The following is a 6,000-nucleotide window of genomic DNA, read 5'->3' as shown; positions in this document are numbered from 1 at the left end:
CACCCGGAGGCCGCGCGTCCAGCCCTCCGCGGCGGGCGGCCAGCGGGGACGGGGCGGCCCCAGAAGAGCCCGCCTCTGGGTGCCACCCCGCCGGTGAGCCGTGGGTGGTGTCTGCCGACCGGGGAGCTCCGGAGGAGGACGCCCAGTCATGCATAGTCAGTGGCTGGTCCCTAAGACCGGACCTGAGATGGTTGGGGGGGGGGGGCGCAGAGGAAGAAGAAAACTTTTCACATTAGTGAACAACACGGACAGACGTGGGGGATGCCTTGCTGTAGGCTACTCTGTTATTTTAGGCTTTCAAGTAGGACCAAGCCAACGTTTACACGAAATGTTAGGTCAGTGCCTCAGCTTCTGTTACCAATATTAAGTCAGTGCCTCAGTTTCTGTGTGAACTGGAAAACGCTGTTTAATGTGTAATTTTTTTTTATTATTTTTAAGCAGAAAAGGTATAACTTGTTCATCCAGAAAACGTGTGAAAGCAGAATTGAGATTAGGCCCCCCAAATGTTTAGAGTAACAGAAACAGGGCAGGGTCAGGAGCATTCACAGTGTCCATGCAAGAATACCTAGCGCCTTCCCTGTGACTCTGTGACACGAAAACACTTGTGTGTGACTGTGTGCACGCACGTGTGCCCATTCTATGAAATCTGTTGAGGAACCTTAGCCCCTAAAAAATCCAAATGCAAATGATCTGAGAGAAGATAACAAAAAGGGGCTCTACTGTTCCCAGCTGTACCCACCAGCTTCCTTGGTTAAAATAATCCTTTAGCCTTCTTTGGAAAAGTGGGAAAATGCAAGAGAAGGATAATGGGTAAGCCTGGTTGTGAGAGATGGGATTAGGGAATACTTAGGGAATGTTGTAAATGTTGTCTTACTGCACCATTAGTTTGAGGAGGAAGAATTTGGGAAGTAAAGGAAGATAATGTCTGGCATTTAATTAAGGAAGAACTGGAAAATTAATCTGAAAGGTTAGCCTAAAACTAGGAAATGACTGATGGCAGGCATAAAAGGAAAAAACAAAAAAAAAGCCAAACCAGACAATTATCTTCCCAACCAGAAAAATCAGTTCCCATTATTTAACTACTCTTGCATTGAGATATCTGAAGAAGAATCCAGGTCACATGCATGAAAGGATTTCTGAATAATCCTAATGGAACATATAATGTAACACAATAACTGGAACAATCAGCACAAAAAATTCTTGATTAGTCACACTAATTACTGTAGAGTAGGCTGATAAAACTATAAAAAATGAAGTTCAAACCACATGACTGACAAAAAATTAAAAGTAGAAATAGTATATTGTACTATAATAGAAAATTACATTTTTAAATATTTCCATTTTATGCTAATTTGTTTCATTTCTTAAGTAGATTTCAATAAACTAGTAAAATATTCCTGGAATATGTTCAATATTTACAGAAACTATAAGCATGGAACTAAAAATTAACTTAATTCCTCCAAAATAAATGATGCACATGCAGATAATGTAGATAACTTTGCTTTCTTACAAGAATTTCTTCAATATTTACTTATAATGAATAGAATACCTGTACAAGAAAAATTTCCTGGTATTTTAAGCCACTGTGCTACCATAAATTCTTGGTATATATTAGGAAGGCACAGACCAAGTCAGTCTGCTCATAATTGGGCTCAGAGCAAAACCCCTTAGGTAATATCTTTCAAAATATTTCTGCACACAGTCTCTGTGGCATTTGATGAGTCAAATTGAGTTGTGGCTTCCACAGATGTCAGGACTGCAAGGAGAACAGCATATATTTATATAATCATATTCCAGCCAGAACAAATTACTTTTTCCAGTGCTCCATAAAAGACTTTTATTTCTGATACTCCAGAAAAATTCATTCAAAGTAGACTGTAACAAGACCTAACTGGGGCATTTTCATGAATTCTTACATTGTAAGATATTGAATGAATTGAGGATGAACTGAATTTTGAACTATATTCTGAGAATTGGTGGTATAGGGAAGTATTTTAATACAGAATTTCTGTGTATAATTTTAGACAGACTTAAGGGTGAAAATGCACAGGCTTGGAATTCCTGGCTCTTTCATCTATGGCATGATATTGGATAGGTCATTTCTGTATGTCTCATCATGAAAATATGGTGCCTGACCACGAGTTGTGATGGAAAAGGGGTATATTCCCAGCACTGGAAGTAGAGAAGTAGAGGCAAAAACATTTAGAGTTCAAGGCCATCGTGGAGCTATGTAGTAAGATTGTCTCAAGGGGCCGGGAGTTTGGCCTACTGGTAGAGTGCTTGCCTAGCATGCACAAAGACCCAGTTCAATTCCTCGGTACCCCACATACATAGCAAAAAGCCGGAAGTGGTGCTGAGGCTCAAGTGGTAGAGTGCTAGCCTTGAGGAAGTCCAAGGACAGTGCTCAAGCCCTGAGCTCAAGCCCAGGACTGGCCAAAAAAAAAAAAAAAAAGATTGTCTCAAAACATAGAACCTGCTAAAACAGTATTAGAAATAGTTAAGGAGGGAGGAGTGTTAGTTTTTTAAAGATTTTTTGCCTTGTGTGCTTTGTCTCGTGTCTCCTAGCTATCCTTCCATCAACATGGCATCTCTGTTAGGGTTGATCTGGGTTGTTGGTATTGTTTTTCTGCTCTTTCTTTCCTCTCCTGCTCTCATGGCTCAGTTTTCTTACAGTGTTAAGTGTATCCTTGGGGATGCAAGTCTTGGTGACAAGAGTCCATGTATAGATGCTGGCTCTCTGCTTCTCTGTAACTCACTGACTGGGTTTACCTTACAACAAAGGTTGGTGTCTTGAGAGACTCAAGTAGTCCTTGACCTAAACATGGAGAGGCCTATTTCAAATACATGACCTCCATCCTAGACAAAAATAGAAAGGGACTGAGTGTGCCCTAGTGGTAGAGTGCTTGCCTAGCATGCATGAAGCCCTGAATTCAATTCCATACATAGAAAAAGCCAGAAGTGGTACTGTGGCTCAAGTGGTAGAGTGCTAGCCTTGAGAAAGCCCATGGACAGTGCTCAGGCCCTGAGTTCAATCCCTACAACTGGCAAAAAGATAGATAGATAGATAGATAGATAGATAGATAGATAGATAGATAGATAGATAGATAGATAGATATAAACTATATGTGTGTATATATTAATAATGAAAGCTATGAAATATATGTACACATCTTAGATCACAAAACATTATGATATTTTGTTAGAAGAACAAGCCAAGTATGACAGCATGGACATGAATTCCAGTACTGAACACACTGAGGCAGAAGATTCCTGAGTAGGTCAAGGTAAGCCTAACCCACATACCAACACTATCTCAAAACAAAAATGAAGAAGGCCTGGACGAAGTGGGGAATGAAGATAAAACCAATACAGTGCTGTTTTCCAATATAAAGTCTATGTTTGCATTTGACAATATGAAGTGTTTTTCATATGTGACAAATACCTATTAAACTAAATTAACACTGCAAGTAGATCGTATTTGTTTTAAAAGAAAAATAGTGGCCAGGGAGTATAACTGAATGGTTGTATTTGTCTAGCATGAAGGTATCCTTGGGGTCAATTCCCAGCACCATGAAAATAAACCCCAAAATAGATAAATAAAAGAGGAAAAAAAGAATAACATAATAGTGATATAAAAATAAAATTTATGGGGCTGGAGTGTGGCCTAGTGGTAGAGTGCTTGCACAAGCCCTGGGTTCGATTTCCTGGTACCACAAACAAGCCAGAAGCAGTACTGTGGCTCAAGTGGTAGGAGCACTAGCCTTGAGAAAGCTCAAGGACAGTGCTCAGGCCCTGAGTTCAAGCTCCAGGAGTGGCCCAAAAAATAAAAATCTAAATTTATGGGTCAAGAGCATGGCCTAGTGATAGAGTGCTTGTCTAGCATACACAAAGTCCCAGTTCCATTCCTTACTACCTGATACCACATACATAGAAAGAGCTGGAAGTTTGGCTGTGGCTGAAGTTATAGAGCTCTAGCCTTGAGAGGCCCAAGGTCAGTACTCAGGATCTGAGTTCAAGCCTGGCAAAAAAGTACTGGCAAAAAATAATAAAATAAAATTTATGATAACAGGCATTCTGGCATACACCTGTAATCCAAGCACTGGGAAGATTGAGGCTGGAAGGTAGTGAGTTCAAGACTAGCCTGTCTACCAGGTACAAGGCTCAAGTGGTAGAGCACTTGCCTACTTTGAATTCAATTCATAGTATCAAAAAGCTAATATTTAAAAATACATAATATTGAACTACATTAGAATTGTTCAGACTTTGGGACTCTGAGATGAAATTGCATTTTGCATTATAAATGGTCCCTGGGACAGTGTTATGGTTTAAACATGAAATGCCCCTCACCAGTTTATGTGTTAAACGCTTGGTCCCAGCTGGTGGTGCTGCTTTAGGAAGTTCTGCAAGGATGCAGGACCTAATTAAAGGAACTAGATTAACCAAGGGGGTTATGACTTTGAAGGTTATATTTGGTGCCCTAACTTTGTCTGGTCTCCACTTCCTATCTATTGTGACATAGTCTCTGTCATCTACTCCTGCTGCCACCATAATTGGCCTCACCACAGACCAAGCATACTGACATGGATTGAATGCCCTAAAATAATGAACCCAAAAACCTTTTGCTTTGATTATTAGCTGATATTCTATTGAAAACTATTCCAGTGTAACAAGATAGAATATCATTACAAAATTTCTGACCTGAACATTTCAAACAGTACAAGAAACTCTCAAGGACTCCAAGATCAAACTCCTTAGCAAAAAAGTAAAATAAAAGAGAATTTTAAAATCAAGACTGATATAGCTATTAAGTCAATATGGAAGATAAAATAGAATACTAAATTAATATTCATGTTAAGTCCAGAGAAATCAGAAAGAGAAAAATGAATGTTTGGACTAGGGCATTACTAAGAGTACATACCCGACATGTCCTGGCTCCTTTTCTAACACCAAAACAAAAAAAAAAAAACTTTATAAAATAAATGGGACAATGCAAAAGGGTAAGATGATAGATTTCAGCACAAAAATACTGACAAGTCACAATGAATATGAATGGGAGAAGCACTTTTTAAACTGTCAGGATTTCACCTCACAAAATCCCATCTTCTATAAAAGGAAAAGAAATAGAGAAATCTTTCATCGATTTTTAACAAAATACAGAATTAACCAAAGGTTTGCCAAGGCTACTGTATGTTCAAGAAAATGTTAGGAAGAATAGATTTGTTGGTTTTTTAACCTGTCCAATAACCATACAATACTCCCAGGCTCCAAAGTATGCTTGAAAATCAGAACCATTCACAAGTGTGATAGTCACAACATCAGCAGCTTAACAGTCTTGGGAGGGGGCAAGAATTGGTTTAGAATTTGTAAGACAAAAACAAAAACATCCAAATCCTAGCAGGGCACCAGTGGCACATGTAGCTCCTCAGGCAGTTGATTTGAAGATTACAGTTCAAAGCCAGCACAGTCAGGCAAGTGTCCGAAACACTAATCTCAAATTAATTAGCAAAAAGCCAGTAATAGAGGTGTGGTTCAAATGGGCAAGTGCCAGCTTCAAAAAAAGAAAAAGAAAAGAAAGAAAAAAACCAGGCTCTGAGTGAGTTAAACAACCACTTCTGGTATAAGCACACACACACACACACACACACACACACACAAACACACACCTATTCCTAAAGTTAATTGTCCTAAAAGATAACTATCTGGGAAATCTAGACTCATAGACTAAAGATTCAAATGAATTTTTTTCACCAATTTCTGTAACAATGAAAAGGACACTTTAATTTTCTATCTTACCCAATGCATGCATTTTTGTATATATTTTGTATATATTGTACCTTTATAAACCCATAGTTATGATTTTTATTGAAATAATAGTTATTTGAAGCTTTATATGTTTTACATTTTCCCTGCATATGCAAAAGTAAATCACTTTCTTCTCCGTGAAAAACATTCTTTAACATTACTTTTGTGTTAGTAACAAATGACCTTTGTGTTCATGTA

The sequence above is a fragment of the Megascapheus bottae genome, chromosome 19, assembly GCF_031878675.1.
Source record: "Megascapheus bottae isolate mThoBot1 chromosome 19, mThoBot2.hap1, whole genome shotgun sequence".
In the NCBI taxonomy this organism is placed as follows: Eukaryota; Metazoa; Chordata; class Mammalia; order Rodentia; family Geomyidae; genus Megascapheus; species Megascapheus bottae.
This window is presented reverse-complemented; position numbering follows the sequence as displayed.